Source organism: Nycticebus coucang, chromosome 8 (genome assembly GCF_027406575.1).
Source record: "Nycticebus coucang isolate mNycCou1 chromosome 8, mNycCou1.pri, whole genome shotgun sequence".
Classification (NCBI taxonomy): Eukaryota; Metazoa; Chordata; class Mammalia; order Primates; family Lorisidae; genus Nycticebus; species Nycticebus coucang.
In genome coordinates this window covers 36556546-36577810 of record NC_069787.1, presented here as the reverse complement: position 1 = coordinate 36577810, position 21265 = coordinate 36556546, and the positions used below count along the sequence as shown (strand labels likewise).

General features: G+C 40.5%; 1 protein-coding gene across 13 annotated transcripts in view; it reads right to left on the bottom strand.

Annotated features, from left to right (window-relative positions):
* Positions 1-21265, bottom strand: part of CADPS (calcium dependent secretion activator) — a 499139-nt gene that overhangs the window by 374153 nt on the left and 103721 nt on the right. The window lies entirely within an intron of this gene.

Sequence of the window (21265 nt, the reverse complement as noted above, 5' to 3'; positions counted from 1 at the left end):
TAGCAAACACACTTCTGCACCGGCCCCTCAGATGGACTAAAGTATCCGGTTAGGGGCAGTATGGTAATATATAGAAGTCCTCAAGTATTTTTGTTGTTGTTACATTTATGGCCATGTGACAGATGATGTTTAGTTAGGGCAGTGGTTCTCAACCTTCCTAACACAGTTACCCATGTTGTGGTGACCCCAAACACAAAATTATTCTCATTGCTACTTCTTAACTGTAGTTTTGCTACTGTTATGAACTGTAATGTAAATATCTGATATGCAGGATGTATTTTCATTGGTCGCGACCCACAGGTTGAGAACTGCTCAGTTAGGGAGTACGCTTGTCTGCCTTATCAATCCTACATTTCTTTATCTCTTAGGAAAACATTCCTAGAAGATTCCTACCTATTCTCCCTCCTTTACCTCGTCTTTCTATTTATACAACTATCAACCCCACCAATTTACAAAGTAGCCCAGGGTAGGTCTTCTTACTGTGCAATTCCACACCACATTGTCTAACCACTTGACAGTTTTGATTGAATTTGGTAGATTATCTTTTTGAGCCATCCCATTCACTGATATCTTCCTGAGGCCTAGCTTAGTGCCCTACATGAGCCTGGCACTAGAAAATATTGGTTCAATGAATGAAGCATATTATATGCTATATAGTATAAAATACTCGGCTAAAACTTTGCTCTTTTAAATGTTAAAAAGTTTTAACTTTAAAAAGCAAATTCTTTTGTAAAACATTTCACTTCATAATTGATAATGGGAAAGTGGATCTGAACCACTGTTGTAGCAGAAAAACTATGAAGATCAGAAGATCATTCCAGCACTAGTTCAGCTGGTCTCTGCATCTGCTTGGAAAAGCCACTTTTGTTACTTATATTCTGAGTTGACCTGATTGGTAAGAAGCCTTTTTGGACCAGGGCTGGGTTTCAATAAATAAATTTAATCTCATCCTCAGTTTTCTCACTTGGAAAATGGTAATAATTCTGATGATCCACTGCTCTATTTTTAAAAATTATGAGATTCTGTGTACATTTAAAATGTTTTTACTTTTATAGTCAATACAAGTAGAAAATAAAGCTATAGAAGACTCAAACCCAGCTTAAGTTTGGATTAGAGCAGAAAAGAAACAATAAAACAGAGTTTGCTTTGGGTAGATACCCAGTAGTGAGACTGCTGGAGAGAATGGTAGGTCTTCTTTTAGTTCTTTGAGGAATCTTTGTACTGTTTTCCACGGAGGTTGTACTAATTTCCAGTCCAACCAACTGTGTATGAGCAAGTGTTCCTTTCTATCTGCATGCGTGTCAATATCTGTTAGTTTTGTATTTTTTAATAATGACCATTCTAACAGTGGTAAGGCGATATCTCATTGTGGTTTTAATTTGCATTACCTTGATGATTAGTGATATTGACCATTTTTTCATGTTTATTGGCCATTTGTCTATCTTCTTTTGAAAAGCTTCTGTTTATGTCTTTTGACTATTTTTTTTTAATTTTTTTATTAAATCATAACTGTATACAATGATATGATTATGGGGCATCATACACTCACTTCATAAACCATTTGACACATTTTTATCACAGTGGTTAACATAGCCTTTCCGGCGTTATCTCAGTTACTGTGCCAAAACATTTATATTCTACATTTACCAAGTTTCGCAAATACCCCTGTAATATGCACCACAGGTGTGATCCCACCGATCCCCCTCCCTCTACCCACCCCCCCCCTTTCCCACTTCCCCCTGTTGTTAAGTTGTAGCTGGGTTATAGCTTTCATGTGAGAGTCCCAAATTAGTTTCATAGTAGGGCTGTGTACATTGGGTATTTTTTCTTCCATTCTTGGGATACTTTACTAAGAAGAATATGTTCCAGCTCCATCCATGTAAACATGAAAGAGGTAAAGTCTCCATCTTTCTTTAAGGCTGCATAGTATTCCATGGTATACATATACCACAATTTATTAATCCATTCGTGGATCGATGGGCACTTGGGCTTTTTCCATGACTTAGCTATTATGAATTGGGCTGCAATAAACATTCTGGTACAAATATCTTTGTTATGTTGTGATTTTTGGTCTTCTGGGTATATGCCCAGCAGAGGAATTACAGGATTGAATGGCAGATCTATTTTTAGATCTCTGAGTGTTCTCCATATATCTTTCCAAAAGGAATGTATTAATTTGCATTCCCACCAGCAGTGCAGAAGTGTCCCCTTTTCTCCGCATCCACGCCAACATCTCTGGTCTAGAGATTTTGTGATATAGGCTAGTCTCATTGGAGTTAGATGATATCTCAAAGTAGTTTTGATTTGCATTTCTCTGATGATTAAAGATGATGAGCATTTTTTCATATGTCTGAAGGCCGTGCGCCTGTCTTCTTCAGAGAAGTTTCTCTTCAAATCCCTTGCCCAGCCTGCGATGGGATCCCTTGTTTTTTTCTTGCTGATGCGTTTGAGTTCTCTGTGGATTCTGGTTATTAAACCTTTGTCAGAGTTATACCCTGCAAATATCTTCTCCCATTCTGAGGGCTGTCTGCTTGCTCTGCTTACTGTGTTCTTAGCTGTGCAGAAGCTTTTTAGTTTGATCAAGTCCCAGTAGTGTATTTTTGAAGCTGCTTCAATTGCCCGGGGGGTTCTCCTCATGAAATACTCACCCAGACCAATTTCTTCAAGGGTTTTCCCTGCATTCTCCTCTAGTATTTTTATAGTTTCATGTCTTAAGTTTAAATCTTTAATCCAATGAGAGTCTATCTTAGTTAATGGTGAAAGGTGTGGGTCCAATTTCAGTCTTCTGCAGGTTGCCAGCCAGTTCACCCAGCACCATTTGTTAAATAGGGAATCTTTTCCCCACTGAATGTTTTTAATTGGCTTGTCAAAAATCAAATAGCGGTAAGTAGCTGGATTCATCTCTTGGTTCTCTATTCTATTCCAGATATCTACTTCTCTGTTTTTGTGCCAATACCATGCTGTTTTGATCACTATCGATTTGTAGTAAAGTCTGAGGTCTGGTAGTGTGATTCCTCCTGTTTTGTTTTTATTTCTGAGTAATGTCTTGGCTATTCGAGGTTTTTTCTGATTCCATATAAAACGAAGTAATGTTTTTTCAAGATCTTTAAAATATGACAGTGGAGCTTTAATAGGGAGTGCGTTGAAATTATATATTGCTTTGGGTAGTATGGACATTTTGATAATGTTGATTCTTCCTAGCCATGAGCATGGTATGTTTTTCCATTTGTTAACATTTTCAGCTATTTCTTTTCTTAGAGTTTCATAGTTCTCTTTATAGAGATCTTTCACGTCTTTTGTTAGGTAAATTCCCAAATATTTCATCTTCTTTGGCACTACTGTGAATGGGATAGAGTCCTTAACTGCTTTTTCAGTTTGACTGTTGTTGGTGTATATAAAGGCTACCGATTTATGAATGTTGATTTTGTAACCTGAGACGCTGCTGTATTCCTTGATCACTTCTAGGAGTTTTGTAGTAGAGTCCCTAGTGTTTTCCAGATACACAATCATATCATCTGCGAAGAGCGAGAGTTTGATCTCTTCTGACCCTATATGGATACCCTTGATCGCCTTTTCTTCCCTAATTGCGGTGGCTAAAACTTCCATTACAATGTTGAAAAGCAATGGAGACAATGGGCAGCCTTGTCTGGTTCCTGATCTGAGTGGAAATGATTCCAATTTAACTCCATTCAATATGATATTGGCTGTGGGTTTGCTGTAGATAGCCTCTATCAGTTTAAGAAAAGTCCCTCCTAGACTAATTTTCTTGAGTGTTCTGATCATGAAGGGATGCTGGATATTATCAAAAGCTTTTTCTGCATCAATTGAGAGAATCATATGGTCTTTGTTTTTTAATTTGTTTATGTGCTGAATTACATTTATAGATTTACGTATATTGAACCAGCCTTGAGACCCTGGGATAAAACCAACTTGGTCATGATGTATAATTTGTTTGATGTGTTGCTGGATTCTGTTTGTTAGGATCTTGTTGAATATTTTTGCATCTATATTCATTAGTGATATTGGTCTATAATTTTCTTTTCTTGTTGGGTCTTTTCCTGGTTTGGGGATCAGGGTGATATTTGCTTCATAGAACGTGTTGGGTAGTCTTCCTTCTTTTTCTACATTTTGGAACAGGTTGAGTAATATAGGTACTAATTCCTCTTTAAAGGTTTGGTAGAATTCTGACGTGAAACCATCTGGTCCTGGGCTTTTCTTTTTAGGGAGGTTTTGTATAGTTGATGCTATTTCTGAACTTGATAAGGGTCTGTTCAACATTTCCACTTGATTCTGGTTAAGTCTTGGAGGGTGGCGTGCTTCCAAGTATCGGTCTATTTCCTTCAGATTTTCATATTTCTGAGAATAAAGTTTCTTGTAATATTCATTAAGGATTTTTTGGATTTCTGATGAGTCTGTGGTTATTTTGTCTTTGTTGTTTCTGATTGATGATATTAGAGATTTTACTCTTTTTTTCCTGATTAGGTTGGCCAGAGGTTTATCTATTTTATTGACCTTTTCAAAAAACCAGCTTTTTGATTTATTGATCTGTTGTATTATTCTTTTGTTTTCAATTTCATTTAATTCTGCTCTAATTTTGGTTATTTCTTTTCTTCTACTGGGTTTGGGGTTGGAATGTTCTTCCTTTTCCAGTTGCGTGAGATGTCCCATTAAGTTGTTAACTTCCTCTCTTTCCGTTCTCTTGAGGAAGGCTTGCAGTGCTATAAATTTCCCTCTTAGAACTGCCTTTGCAGTGTCCCAGAGGTTCTGATAGCTTGTGTCTTCATTGTCATTTTGTTCCAAAAAATTGGTGATTTCTTTCTTAATCTCATCTCTGACCCAGCTATCATTCAGCATAAGGTTATTTAACTTCCATGTTTTTGTATGGGTATGCAGATTCCTGTTGTTACTCAATTCAAGTTTTATTCCATGATGGTCCGAGAAGATGCATGGAATAATTTCTATTCCTTTAAATTTACTGAGGTTAGACTTGTGACCTAAAATGTGATCAATTTTGGAGTAAGTTCCGTGGGCTGATGAGAAGTATGTGTATTCAGTTTTGTTGGGATGAAATGTTCTGTAGATGTCTGCTAAATCTAAATATTGGATGGTTAGGTTTAAATCTAAGATTTCTTTGCTCAGCTTCTTTCTGGAGGATCGATCCAACACTGCCAAGGGAGTGTTGAAATCTCCAACGATTATGGAGCTGGAGGAAATCAAGTTACTCATGTCTGTTAGAGTTTCTCTTATAAATTGAGGTGCATTCTGGTTGGGTGCATAGATATTAATAATTGAGATCTCGTCATATTGAGTATTACCCTTAACAAATATGAAGTGACCATTCTTGTCCTTCCTTACTTTTGATGGTTTAAAGCCTACTGTATCTGCAAATAAAATTGCAACACCTGCTTTTTTCTGATTACCATTTGCCTGAAATATGGATGACCATCCTTTCACCCTGAGTCTGTATTTGTCTTTTAAGTTGAGATGTGACTCTTGTATGCAACAAATATCTGGCTTAAGTTTTTGTATCCAGTCAGCTAACCTATGCCTCTTTAGAGGACAGTTTAAGCCATTCACATTGATGGAGAGTAAGGATAAGTCTGGTGGAATTTTGGGTATCGAGTTTTTCAAAGGTCCAGTGGACATTTTTAATCCTTTCGCCAGTGTGGAAGTTGGAGTTTGATCCGAAGTTTCTGAGTGAGTTTACTTTTGTGGTATAGGATTGGGTTGGTCATTGTGGAGGATAGGTCTGAGAACATCCTGAAGAGCTGGTTTACTTATGGCAAATTTTTTCAACATATGAATGTCATTGAAGTATTTAATTTCTCCATCATAGATGAAACTCAGTTTAGCTGGATACAAGATCCTGGGTTGAAAGTTTTTTGCTTTAGGAGATTAAAAGTTGATGACCAGCCTCTTCTTGCTTGAAAAGTTTCAGCAGAGAGATCTGCAGTTATTCTAATATTCTTACCTTTGTACGTTATAGTTTTCTTTCGCCGGGCTGCTTTGAGAATCTTCTCTTTCATGTTAACTTTAGTGAAGCTAATTATGATATGTCTGGGAGATGGCTTATTGGGGTTGAATCGTGCTGGGGTTCTGAAGCTGTCTGCTATCTGAATTTCAGATTCTCTAGGCATGTCTGGAAAATTTTCTTTCATAATTTCATGTAGAAGGGCCTCTGTGCCCTTGGCTGCCACTTCATCAGACTCCGAAATTCCTATAACTCTTATGTTATTTTTTTTCGAATTATCTGAGAGCTCTCTGAGTGAGTGATCCGTTTTTGCTCTCCATTTCTCTTCCTCTTTGAGAGATTGGGAGCGTTCGAAGACTTTATCTTCAATGTCAGAAATCCTTTCTTCTGCTTGCTCCATTCTGTTACTGAGGGATTCTACTGTATTTTTCATATCTTTGAGGGCTGTAAGTTCTTGTTTCAGTGTGTCTAAGTCTTTGGTGGTTTTGTCTTTAAATTCGTTAAATTCTTGAGACAGTTTTTGAATTTCTCCTCAAATTCCTAATTCCATTTTATTAATCTTGTCTGCAAACCAAATTCTGAATTCGACTTCTGACATCTCAGCCAGTTGTTTATGAATGGGATCTTCAATCACATCTGCCGTATCTTTTCTTGGGGGGGTTGATCTATTCTGGTTATTCATGTTACCAGAGTTTTTCCGCTGATTCCGCCCCATGGTTTACTCCCTTTGGTTTTTCCCCTGGGGTTTTATCGAGGGCGCGTACAGTGTTGTGGCCTGAGAAACTGGGGCCCTGTCTGGTGTGGTGGAGCAAAGTGGTTCTGTCTTGTTTTCAGCTGGTTTCTGTTCGATCCTATTGCAACTTCTACTCTGGCTTGAAGTCTCAGCTGTGTGGAAAAATCAGCAATTAAGTCACCCCGCCTGCCCACCTCTGGCCCCAGTTGGAAAAGGAGAATCAAACCTTCCTACAATCGCACACCCAGGGCACCACCTGAAAAGTCCTCAGTCTATTAGCCCAGTTCAAAAGGTCCGAATCAACTGTCTCAATCGGCACTTGTCTCGGGTGGAAGGGTTCAAGAGGTCTCTGGGAACTGGATCACAGGGGCCTGGTGACTCCTCTGAGACAGCTCACCCCAATGCAGCGTGGAGTCAGGAGGAGCCACCCCGCAAACAGAGCAGTCTGGGAAGGTTGACGTCTCCTTCCCCACTTTGCCCCTCCGTCGGACCCAGTCACTGGTATCTCTGCAGATGGCTAACCCAGCCTGCAGTGAACAGACACTCCAGGGATTTGCACCTGCCTGAATCGCAAGGAAGTCTGCCAGGCCCCCGCAGACTGCCGCTATCTAGCAGGAGGAGATGGGGCCTGACATCTTTGAGTGTTTGATGCAGGTGATGGGAAGGAGGTGTTCACTCAGGCTTAGCCCCGTCCCTGATGGATGCTGCTAACAGAACAGAACAGAACAGACAACTTTGTGAGGTTCTGTCTCTGTTCCTGTCGTCGCCTACAGGAGACGGGCTGTTTTGAGTTCAAACGTCTTTGCTGCTGGAGAATTGCGTCTGAACACCTCTCTGGGTCGGCCCCGCCCTGGAGGCTTCTGGGTTTGTGAGCCGCGTCACAGGTGGCCTCCTCTGGTTGCCCAGGGAGACAGGGGGTGTGGCCTCAGAATATCCAGAAGTGAGCGTTCTGCCGTTAAAGAAAAAACGGCTGTTGATCTACCTCCAGGGAACTGCTGCTCTGGTGTGGGCACTCAGGCGACCCTTTTCTCCTCTGTCCCGCGCCCCAGAGTCAGCATTGAGCGGCCGCAGTTTGTGCTGGGTCCACACCCCTTAAGAGATCCCCCAAGAATCAGAACTCTTGGGGGATGGGCCCCCAGACCCCGATTGGGAGTGGGGCGGGGGGAAGCTAGAGTTTCATTCAGTTTCACGCAATACTACGGTCTGGGGAGGGCTCCTGCACTGCACCGCAGGGAAGTGCCGCCAAGGCTTGATTTCCCCTCAGCAGAGTGCCCTCTCCTCGCTCACGTGTCCCAGAGTCAGCGCTGACCTGACACAGCTCAGGCACTGTGCACTCCCCTCGAGAAATCACCCAAGGAGCTGAACTCCTGGGGGATAGGCCCTCAGACCCCGAGTGAGAGTAGGGGCTCTCAGCTCTCAGCGGGGAGGCCAGAGTCTGATTCAGTCTTGGGCCCCCTATGCCCGGGGAGGGTTGGTGCACTGCACCGCAGGGAAGTGCCGCGAGGCGTGACTCCCCCTCAGCCCGGTGCCCTCTCCTCACTCGCGCGCCTCAGAGTCAATGCTGACCAGTCGCAACTCGGGGACTGTCCACTCCCCTTGAGAAATCACCCAAGGATCCGAAGTCCTGGGGGACAGGCCTCCAGACCTCAGTGGGCGGGAGGGGAGCGCCGGGGATTCAGGGTTGCCGGCAAAGGATTCCCAAAGTTTTATTCAGCCCTATGTCCGGCAGGAGAACGCCACGGCACCCCAGTAGGGGAGGTAGGTCCAGTTTTTAGAAGGTCTCTCCCGTGGAGTCTAGTGGGAGGGGCTTTAATTTCTGCCCGCTTGTTCAATTGTGGGGCTCCAGAGCCGGTCTCATGGGGGAGGGGGACTCCCGTCCGCTTGGTGGTGGATTTTGTACCTTTTGTTTGCGTCCTTGTGATCACAACTTGCCTCAGCGGTGTTGATGTGAGTTCTTCAGCCTTCTCTCTTGGTGAGGCTCAAGTCCACCAGGATACTTACTAAATTCCTGTCCCTTAACTCTCCTTCTGGACGGGAGCCTTTGTTGAAAGCTGGCTTCAGTCCGCCATCTTGTCTCCCCTCCCTCTTTTGACTATTTTTTAACTGGATGTTTTTTCTTGCCGGTTTGTTTGAGTTCTTCATAGATTCTGGATGTTAGCCCTTTAATGGATGCATAGTTTATACTTAAGTACAATGGAAATTATTTGGGTGATGGGCACACTTACTATGTATAGCCATGACTCAAGCATTACAAAAGTAATCCATGCAACTGAAAACATTTATACCCCCTTAACATTTTGAAATTAAAAGAAAACAGATCTTGCAAATAGACATAGATGGCAGTTGGGTGCTTTAATTAATTTTTGTAACTTTGGGAGAAGTAGTGGAAGAGCGGAGTGGAGGGAAGATAAAAAGGAGTTAGGTATTTAACAGACTCATATTTGTTATGTTCTAGAACAGTGGTCCCCTTTTTGGTACTGAGAACCAATGAAGATAATTTGTCCATAGACTGGGGATGGGGGGCTGGTTTTGATATAAGTATGTGAGCAATTAATTTATTATGATCCTTGTGCAGTCAAACCTTTCTGCTAACAATAACATGTATTTGCAGCTGCTTCCCAACACCAGCATCATCAGGCATTAGTCCTCATAAAGAGTATGAAACTGAGATCCCTCATATGCACAGTTTATGCTAGGGTTCACCCTCCTGTGAAAATCTCATGTTGCTGCTGAACTGACAGGAGATGGCACTCAGGCAATGATGCAAGTGACTGGGAGCGGCTTAAATACAGATCAAGCTTCACTCACTCACCTGCCACTCATCTCCTGCTGTGTGTCCCAGATTCTAACAGGCCATGGACTAGTACCCATCTATGGCCCAGGGTTGGAGACCATAGTTCTTAGAGCATCACTGTTCAGTGTTGGCCACATGTGTAATTTAAAATTTTCTAGTAGCCACATTTTAAAAAGTAAAAGAAACAGGTGAAATGAGCTTTAATCCAATACATCTAAAATATTATCATTATATATAACCATTATATAAATGATATAAATTATTAATGAAATATTTTATGTTTTTATTATTGCTATATCTTTGAAATATGGTGTACTTTGCTTTTCCAATGCTTCTCAATCCAGAGTAACCAGTTGCAGGTGTTCAGTAGCCATGTGGCTAGTAGCTATGGTCATAGACTGGTCAGGCCTAAAAGCTTAGAACAAACTCACTTCTAAGTCATGTAAATATTTTGGTTGTAACCCAGGGATGTTGGTTTAAGTGGAGTTGATGAGAAAAATCATAGTTATTTTGTATGTACTTGAAACCATTTGAACTGAAATATTAGGCAGCAGTTTATTTGCTCATAAAAATGACACCATAACATAAATTTCTTTTAAGCAGGCTAGCCTTACCTGGCCTAGGTCATAAATCTTCACAGTACATGGCCAACGAAGATGTTTCACAGAGTTTCTTATTCAGAATTCTTTCCAAGACAGGGTGAATTCCAGCTTTGTGTGATTTGGGGAGTGAGGTGGAGTGAAAGAAGGATGGAAGACTAACAAACTTTGCTTTTGTCTTAAATGCTTAAGTCATTGAAATAAAATTATGTGTACACCGTTTGTATAATCAAGATTGATTGTTGATCCAAGCCAAATCCATTATCTCTCTAACCTTTTGTTAAATAAGCTTAGTGCTCATTTATTCAAGAAATATTTACAGAGCACCCACCCTCTGCCCAGTCCTGCATCGGGCCCTAAGAGTTCAGTGGTCAAAACAAAACATGAACAATCTCTGATATCATGGGTCAGGCCTAGGCACTAAGGAATCACAAGAAATGAGGGCTTTTCCTCAGGGACTGTACAGGGCAGATCAGTGATTTTCAATTGGTACGCCATGAGAGGATCTTAGGTGTGCCACAAACATTTTTAAAGATCATTAAGTTACTTTCAAAAAAACTTTAAAGCACGGTAAATATTCTTTTTTTTTACTCTTTTTAAAAAAAAATCACATAATTTGATCCACAGACGTTTAACTATAGGTTCAAGTGTGCCACAAGATAGAAAAGGTTGAAAAATGCTGTCTAAATGGAGAGGAAAAAGCATACAAAACGGTATATAAATTATGTCTTAAGATTTCAGAGAAGAGAAATTACAGAATATAAAACTCTCAAAAGAGAAAGCCTTTTCGGGAACACTGATTTCAGTCTGGTTCTGAGAACCCACATCATGAAGCCACACAAAACATCCCACACTTCCCTCCTCACATCCAGCTCTCAGCAGGAAGAGTTGGGAGCACAGATTTCAGTGGCCGAAAGACGTTTAAGTCTGGGTTTTGCCAGCTGCCAGTTCACGTTCACTACTTTCCTCATCACTAATTTAACAAGCATGCATTGACTTAGTCAACTCACTAGCGGGTCTCCCTGGGCAGATGACTAATCTCTCTATACCTCAGTTTGTTCATCTGTAAATTGGGGCCAATACTGACCTCATAGGATTGCTGTGAAGATGAGCTGGGATGAGTAAAATACCTAGTGCAGAACCTGCATAGAGTGAGTGCTCAATAAATATTAGCTACTGCTAATATGATTAATATGATTATCTAATTATCTAATTAACTAATATGATTAATTCTCATCTTTAAGTCTTCGCCCATACCGCTCCCTTGAGGACACCAGCTGGTAGAAACATTTCACATGAATGTATCTTTGATCTTGGGCCATGTGCTGCCTTCCAGATTCCCCCAGCTGGAGTTTCTTATTTCCTCTGCACTTTGTACACAACTATAAGTGTTTGTGTATTACACTGTGAAGTAGTTATTTATTTAAACATGAGTTCACAGAGGTAGGATCGTGAGTCTGGAGCTCAGAACACAGGCTTGGGAGCCGAGAGACATAGTTTCAAATCCTGGTGACAGCATCCACTTCTGAGCTGGATGGCCTGGGACAAGCTGCTTCCCCTGAGCCTTTTGTAAGACATTGGGATAACAAGGCCTACTTCCCAGGTTTGCTGGCAGGAGTAAAGGGAAACATAACAGATCTCAAGATCTCAGCACTGGGGCGGCGCCTGTGGCTCAAAGGGGTGGGGCACTGGCCCCATATACTGGAGGTGGTGGGTTCAAACCCAGCCTCGGCCAAAAACTGCAAAAAAAAAAAAAAAAAAAAGATCTCAGCACCCCTCCTGGCACCAAAGAAGAGTTGAATGACATGGGCAGACCATAAACTGAATGGTTCCAAGGCTGCGGCCTCTGTCCACTCCTGAATTTGTCTTTCCCCACTGGGCTCTCTGCCCACTTTGCCCTCCAGCACATGGCTCTTCTCTATGATAAGTGTGCCCCAACCTTTCTTTCCTGAGACTTCAACCTTGCTGCTCACCCATCTCCAGACAATCGCTCCTGGTTTTCCCCTAGGCTGGCACCGTAGGGTTCAATGGAGCCAGCACCTCCCTGAAAGGGCTTCCCTGAGCTCTGAGTCTACATGTAGGCCTTGCTGACCTGGACTCTGGGCATTTCCTTCACAGCCATTATCATAGTCAGCACTTATCTCCTCTAAGATAAATTTATTTGCTCATAAGACACACACAGAAAAATACACAGCCTAAGCTCAGGGTATGAAGAATTCTTACAAAGTAAACTTTTCCACGTAACCAACTCTCAGATCAAGATAAAGAACATTTCCCAGGCTCCAGAAACTCTTGCATGTCCCTTTGGTCATTTCCCCACTCCAAACGTGGTCATTCACCTAACTTCTACCATCAGAAGTTGGACTTGAAATCAGTGTAGTCATACATCATCAGATCGGTACTTGTGGTTGGGTGGGGCAATAGCTTGTTCTTTCCCAATCCTATTCTACTATTTGACTGTACTGCAATTTGTCATTTTCCTATTGCCAGACATTCAGGTCTCCTTTCCTTATTTTAAAATTGTGTTTACTTTCACTATCTACCTCTCCACAAGAATCTGTGTTTCACAATAAAAGGACCACACCTGCCTTGTTTGCTGCTATGCTTCTAGTGCCTGGCACATAATGGGCCCTAAACAAATATGTGTTGAATGACTACATGAACTTATTAAGGGCTTAATGTGTCCCTGGCACAGCATTAGGCCCAGGAGATATCAAATGACCAAGGCACAATCTCAGCTCTCACATTTCTTATCATTTAGTCAGAGAGCCACATTCATCTTTGACTCCTTAGCTCCCAGTGTCAACGGCATGAGTGAATGAAAATCTCACTTCAAAGTTCACCAAAATAGGCAGTCTAAGAATCAATCTATGGGACGAAGTTTATCCCTGGGTAAAAGTGAACTGACTTAGATAGGACTGAGCCCCAAAAGGTGACCTTGCATGAATAAGCTCAAATAATTGGCCCAGAGTAGCAGACAGTACAACTCTAAATAAACAAATAGGCTTTGTTGAGCTGCTTACAGAGAGAACTCTCCTAAAATAGAAGTCCATCTAAAAGTATTTAATATGTATAGAAGCCATTTATGCATCAGGGTCAGAATTCAGAATTACAGTGGTGAATTCCAAGAGCAGAAAACCTGAAGAAATGAAAGGTGATCATTGCATTGAAAGTGCTACAGCAGTGTTTGCTAGAACTATTCAAGCACTTATGGTTCAATCTACCTCATTAGCAAAGGTCTGAAAATTCTCACCACATTTCAGGTAGTTCGTGATTTACTACAGCATTCTGGAGAAGAATGAAATGGAACAAACCACATGTTCTAAGCGCTGGTCTCAGGAGAGGCAATGTTGACGACAGTGCAAACTCAGGTCAAGTCCTGGCCGTACCATGATACCCTGGGCAAGTAGTTAACTTAGAGTTTCTCCTCTGTAAATAGGGATAGTGCCATCTACTTTGTGTGAGTACTAAATGGTATATGTGAGGTATATAGTAGTATTTGCTGGTATAGGTAAGGACTTAATAATAAAAATATAAGAAGTATTAGTTATTAATGTTTAATTTTTTGTTTTCCTTTTTTTTTTTTCAAGACTGGGTCTCACTCTTGCTCTGTTGCCTAGGCTAAAGTGCAGTGGCATTATCTTAGCTCATCATAACCTTAGACTCCTGGGCTCAAGCAATCTGTCTGCCTCAGACTTTTGCCTAACTGGGAGCACAAACACACACCACACACTACCATGCCTGGCTAATTTTTCTATTTTTGTATAGATGGTGTCTCACTACGTTGCCCATACTGGTCCTGAACTCCTGGGCTCAAGCAATCCTCCTACCTTGGCCTCCCAAAGTACTGGAACTATAGGTGTGAGTCATTTGCTGAGCTTTTAAAAAAGTGTTCTTTCAATGCTCCTTTTTCCTTATTTACTCAGTTTTTTGTGGTAATCTTTACCCTCTTCCTTCTGGGTCCTCTTATTTTAGAGGCTAAAAAGCCAAATACATCTTTCCCACCTTCCCTTGCAAGTAGAGATGGCCATGTAACAGGGGCAAAAAACTATTGGGGAGGGGAGTCTTTCAGGGAAATGACTGTAATCCTTGTAAAAAGAGCAAACTTGGTGCATAGCTCTTCCCTTTCCTGCTGCCCCTTCTGCCAAGAATGCACAGTTATTATCCAGAGCTGTGGTGTCTATCTTGCAACCAGGCAGGAAAGGCCAACAATATCACAGGGATGTTGATCCTTATATTTTGGGGGTGACTGCACAAAGGTTTGTAAATATCCATCCCTGGTCTTCTCATTATGTGAGGGAAAAACGGACTCCTACTTGTTCAAGTCACTATCTGTTTTCTCTTACTTGCAGCCAAATGCTTTCCTAATGGATACATGTGGGCTTCTCTAGTCATGAGAGAGACTGCCCACTAAGGTACTTTTTGGTTAATACGCCTCCTATCACAGCAGTAATTGGGTCAAAAAGGAGGCGGAAGCAATATTTACCCTAAAATGGTAGCATTATAAACATAGGTGATAGGGAGCAGAAAAATTGTCTTTGAATGGAAAGAAATGCTCCAGTTACACAGGTAGATTAGGTCTTATTCTATTTAAGTATAATGTCAGTATTGTATATTGTAATCTGATAATACTAGCTTTGTTTTTTCTTTTTTAAGAAAGAAATTATTAGGGAAAAATAGGGGGGTTTTAAAACTCTATTTTAGAACACAAGCAAAAGTATCAAATCAACAAGTGCTTTAAAAATCATCAGTTAATCTAGAGGAATTAGGGCAATGTTTGTTTTCTCTGAAGGTATCAAAATGTATAATAGGCCATGAATTTTATTAATAAATAAAATATCCTCTTCCTACAACCAGATTAAAATATTTTCTACCCTAAATGGAGTCTCACTCTTAGGAAATTTAGAAATCATGTCATCTTAACCCAAATATTTACTTAAAATTCTTTTTACCTTTTAGATTATACATATTTACATAGCATATTCTGAAAAAGGTGTTTTAGTGAGTTTTATTCATTTGGCTTGAAGAACAAAAACAATTTGAAAGACTTTATCATAGAAAAATATCAATTAATAATCCTGAAATGAAAGTTCAAGGGACAAAAACCCGCCACCTCCGGCATATGGGACTGGCGCCCTACCCGCTGAGCCACAGGCGGGCGGCGCCTGTGGCTCAGCGGGTAGGGCGCCAGTCCCATATGCCGGAGGTGGCGGGTTCAAACCCAGCCCCGGCCAAATAAAAAAAAAAAAAAAAAAAATATTGAAAATTGGAAGAGTTATGATGAGACTGTACCGGGTGGTTTCTCTTTGGAACATGGTTTCTCAAAATTCAACTATTCATGGAACAGTTCAGTTACTCAAGTAATACCTTCATGAGTATGCCCCCCACCACTGTGCCAACTATACTATTACTAACTTTTTATTTTTGCTTTAAATATATTTCAAATCATTTCATTTTTTTACTGAAATTTGTTCTAAGCAATATCTATGAAATCATAGGTTTTATGTGCTAGCTACAGTGAAAATAGATATGTTCTATCATCTTGCGTATATCTTCCTCATTTTAAGAAGTGCTTCTTTAGAAAAATTTTATTTTACTTTTTTTTCCTTTTTGTTTTTTTATTGTTGGGGATTCATTGAGGGTACAATAAGCCAGGTTACACTGATTTCATTTGTTAGGTAAAGTCCCTCTTGCAATCATGTCTTGCCCCCCGAAGGTGTGGAAAAGCAGAGAAAAATTTTAAAATCCACTATGTATAAAAGTTCTTGCTCATGTAAAAAAGTTTAGATGGCAGCTAAAGATAATGAAGCTAATTAATCCTTTAAAAAAATAACTTTTTTTTTTTTTTTTGAGCTAGAGTCTCACGTTGTGCCAGGGCATCCTAGCTCATAGCAACCTCAAACTCTTGGGCTCAAGAGATCCTCCTGCCTCAGCCCCCCAAGTAGCTGAGTCTACAGACACCTACCACAAGGCTCACGTGATTTTTAGAGACGGTATCTTGCATTTGCTCAGGGCATTTCAAACTCCTGAATTCAAGTAATCCACCCACCTCAGCCTCCCAGAGTGCTCAGATTATAGGAAAAAAATTAATTCTTAACTTTTGAATTATGAAATAATGGTAAGACCTATCAGCTATGTTATTCCTAAAGATGAACCTGGTCAGGAGAGAAAGAGCAAAGCAATACAAGGTGGCCACATAGTACGACAACAAAGAGTTCTGTGAGCTAAGAGGAAGTCCAGATAGAATTGAACATTGATTAAGAGGGGATTTTCTCAGAAAACAATTACCTAGCAGACCAGGGGGAGAAAAAGGTGATCTTCTAGGGGTGAGTTGGGGCTGATGGTTGGGTTGAAGATGGGATGAGAGGAAGAAAGGATGGAAGGGGAGAAGGAAGAGAAGGAGGAGGTTGTCTCTCAACCCTCCATCCACAGAACATCTTAAAAGCTGTTCTTTATTAGGACTAGTGTTCTGCCCTTGCACCTGATAATTACCAGTGTAGAGGCACCCAGGCAGCATTCACTGAGATTCTTCTGGTAGGTAGTCAAAGATAGAAGTTCAGGCATGAAGGCCCCATTAAGAGTTGGCTAGTTGCTCTGTTTTCAACCTTTTGGTTTTGTTTTATTTATTTTATGATTACTTTACTTTTTAATTTTTTAATTTTACTTTTGAGACAGACTCTTGCTATGTCACCCTCGGTAGAGTGCTGTGGCATCACAGCTCATAGCAGCCTCAAACTCTTGGGCTCAAGTCATTCTCTTGCCTCAGCCTCCCGAGTAGCTGAGACTACAAGTGCCTGTCACAATGACTAGCTATTTTTTTTTTTTAATTGTTCGGGATTCATTGAGGGTACAAAGAACCAGGTTGCATTCCTGAGGGAGGAATCTCTTTGGTTTGATGTCTCTCTACAGTCTTCAAAATTACTGAGAACTCCAAAGAGATTTTGTTTATCTAAGTTATGTTGACTTATAGTATAGTAAATAGTAAGAATAGGAAGCTTAAAATATTTACTAATTCATTAAAAATAATAGACTCCTTACATGTTCACACACTTTTATGAAAATAAGGACATTTCTATAATAAAAAATAGTGAAAACAGTGACAACATTTTATAGCATAGCAAATCTCTTTTAGAAATTAGTAGAGGACGGTTGTATTCTCATTTCAGTTTCTGCATTTAGGCTGTGAAATACTTTTTTGGTTGGAGTATATGCAAGAAATCTGGCATAAATATGTTATTGAGAAAAGGAAAAATATTTTAATATCCTTTCAGAAAAATGTGGATACTAGTGCTCCAGTGGCACAATTGGTTAGCGCACGTGGTACTGACAAAGAAAAATGTGGATACTATTCTCTGCTACTATACTAAAGCTCAAACGGTGGTATTTTCTTAAAGTTAGCTGCAATATAAAACTGGATGTCATATCACTGACCTTTCTGTACTCTATTGCATTAAAATCCACTGACCTATCTTGCTCTTTGAGTGAATCTTTTACTTGTACATTAAAAAATTGTTTATTCATCAGACAAAAACGTTAGATCTTTGGTTATGCAAATATTCCAAATGTTTATGCATTTTATTACACAATTCTTAAAGTCATATCACTTCGTACCACCACTGATATCCCTGAAAAAGTCTTTCATTATCAAGAAACTGCCCAGCTTAGGGCAATAAATTGACATTTAAAATTTTGTCACAGGCAAAAAATAGTTTCAGTTGTTTCTCATGAAGTAACAGGCACCCCCCCCCATTTTCTAAAACACATCTGTGAAATACATAAATTTGTAGTTGTCCCTTCAAGTATAAAACAGGGGGGGCTAGTTCAGTTGGCAACTCAAGAACACAAGTCCCTTCCCACAGGACTCCCATTATTCTTCCTCATTCAGCCCAAGTGACTTGTGTGGATGTAACATTTCATTGTGGAGAATATTACAGTGTGCACTCAAGAATCAAAATTTAGTAAAATTCATAATTCTACCGCTTTATCAACAAAGGATTCAATAAAGTTGGCAGTTTTTCAGCAGCAAGTACATGCAGCGAGGAACGCAAAGACGACTAGCAGGGCTGGGTGCCACTGCTGTGGTCTGTGCTTAGGCACCACCAGTTTCACTCACCCTCCACCACTGCACCTTTGTCACCAATGTCAACACAGTGAGAAACAAAGCAAACCACGTCTCAGTATCATTAGGAAAACCACCTTGCAGCCCCCACGAGTGTGTGGAATGTATGTTGAGAACCACGGATGTAGTGACGTAACAGACCTAAGCAGCTTTAATGCCGCCCAGTAGTCAGTGGGGAGGAGAGGATAGGGTGTGATCCTGGACGACAGAGCAGGACAGAAGAGGCCGGGAATAAAGAACGAGGCAGGCCCCTGAATGCTGAGGTCAGAAGCTGGGATCTAATCCAAAGTATGATGGGAAACCAGAGAAGCGTTTACTGCAGGACACGGACAGGCTGTAACAATACGCGCAGTGTGGGGACAGGGAGGAGTTCTGAGGGTAAGTGCAGAATAGGGAGAATGTCCTGTGGTATCTGAGGACAGGAGGGTTCTGAATGGTGTCTAGAATCTCTGTTTGCAGAGACAGGAGTAGCTGGGAGTTGGGAAAGGATGGGAAGGCAAGAGACAGATGAGGAGGGCATTCTAGGGTAAGGGGACAAAATAAGTATGGAAAGAGAGATGCCAAAATGTGGGGCCTCTTTGGAGGACATGGTAAAAATTTCTTTTCTTGATTTATAATCTAGACCCTGCTGACTCAAAAGACAAGAATTAGAGGTGGTTCTCAGTATGAGCATGCACAACAGGGCAGTCCAAAAACAAAGTCGTAACTATTAAAAATGGAATGGCAGAGAGTTCCATTTGGCTGGAGCCCAGATTAAAAAGATCAGCACAGCAGGATATGAGATCACTAATCATGAAATACCATCTTGGGTGTAACGAGGTTTAATAGTAAATTTATCAGTAGGAACTATTTCTAGGGAAAAAGTGAAAAAACATCTCAGTACAATCTTTGTATAGTTATAGATGACTCATTAATGGAATGCCTCACAGACTGTGACCATTTGTCACAATGTCAGCTTTATGGACACTGGTGTAGCTAAGAACCTTCTCCTGTCAATCATGAGCAGGGAGAGAAAGTACCAGTGATCAGCAGCCACTCTTTAGGCTGCAGAGAAAGGTGGAGGAATGTGGAGACCTTGGCTTTTTATTCCAACAATCCCCATTCAGGATCCAGAATGGCAGGGAGATGAAACGGGACCAGCTCTGAAGGTAACCTGAAATTGGGAAACAAAAAAAGCACAAGTGCACACCCAAGTGTAAATTAGGGACCTTAGTTAATAACAAGGCATCAGAACTAGCTCATCAGTTGTAACAAATATATCACATTGATGCAAAATGTGAATATTAGGGGAACTATGTTTGAGGAAGGGGAGACAGGGAGTTTGTGGCAACTCTGTATTTTCTGCTCAATTTTCCATAACCAAAAACTACTCTAATAATCAAGTATATTAATTAAGTGCGTATACACACATGCAAACTGAGATCTTCTATGAAGAGACCCAAATATAGTCGCACACATAGTACAGGCCTAAGTGTGCCCAGAGAAGAACAAAAAATTCTGTCCCTCAAGCTTGTCTTGAAATTCAGAAGCAGGAAAAAGTCTCACAGCAGTATGAGCCAGCTGGATTGTACAGAGATTTCGGAGACTTTTTTGTACCCACAAATGAGTTCTGGGTTATTAAAATGGTATTTATCATTGGCTCAATTCTTTCTCTATGATTGTCTATTGTGGATAATTTAAAGGCATCAGTGATTTAATGACTACTGCACTATCTGACGGAAGAATAGTTTTGGTTTCTCTTGGAAACAGTAGACAAGGTAAACTTCCTTCAAAGGTCAACAACACTGCTTGTCTTATCAATAGACAAGCAGTGTTTATTTCATGTCTTGGTAAGCACTGAGGGCTATGTCTTGGTAAGCACTCAGGGATATATCTGTCTTGGTAAGCACTCAGGGATATGTCTTGGTAAGCACTCAGGATATGTCTTGGTAAGCACTTAGAGATATGTCATGAAATATTACAGACATCACTTTGGAAAGCCCCTTTTTCCAAAGGGGCTTGTAATATCTGTCTGCAGTTGAGATATAATAAGCTTCCTATGCTGTGTCTAGAATACCACCCCTATGGTAGTTTAATAATAGCTCAAATTTAATTTTTTAGCAACTGCACACAATTCCACTGATGCAACACTTGGGTTTTATTATTTATTTATTTATTTGGCTATTGATACCATTTAAAAGCTTTTCTTTCTGTCATCTCCCTTCACTTCCTTTACTTGGAAAAACCTTACTTGTTTATCAAAATGCTGTTTCAGGATTTCAGGACACTTCTCTCTGATGGCTCTTCCCAGCACACCCCACCTCTCCCGGGATTGATATCACCTTTGTCTGAATCCCCAACCCCCTGATTCTTGGCATTTATTGTAATAGTGAGGTGAAGCATGAATCTCAATGTCTATCTTGCATCAGGATTACCCATGAAGCTTGCAGAAAATACTGAAGCCTCTAACCCCACCACAAACCCACTCACTCAGCATGTCTGGGAATGGACACCCAGGTATATACAAATTAGAAGCTTTGCCAGCATTTCTGATGCACGGCCAAAGTTGAGAGCCACAGCAAGAAATAGTTGCTCAATGAACTATAGTGTATTTTCATAAAGTACTAAAAGTATTTCCTACTCTCTTTAGCATGATTTGAATATTCTCCAACTTCTTTGTGTGACATAGGAACTGGATTTTTCAAAGCAGTTTCAAAAGACTAGTACCAAACAGATGGCACGGGCCAGATTTAGGGGTAACACAGGATAACCTTTCTATTATTTTAAACCCTATAAAATGGATTAAGTTGCCATTTGATGCAGTTTCTTGTCATTGAGAGTATTTGTTGTTTAGAAGGGACTCATCATTAAACTGGAGGCTATCATGGCCTCTTTCACACAGAGTTTGTGATATTGTATTGTACAGGGTAATTTCCAAATTAAAAAAAATTATCTAAAACTTGAAAATCAAGGCAAAAAAGATCATGCCACCTTTTTGTTGTTATAATTTTTTTTTCAGAGACAAGGTCTTGCTATGTTGCCCAGCCTGGAATGCAGTGCCTATTCACAG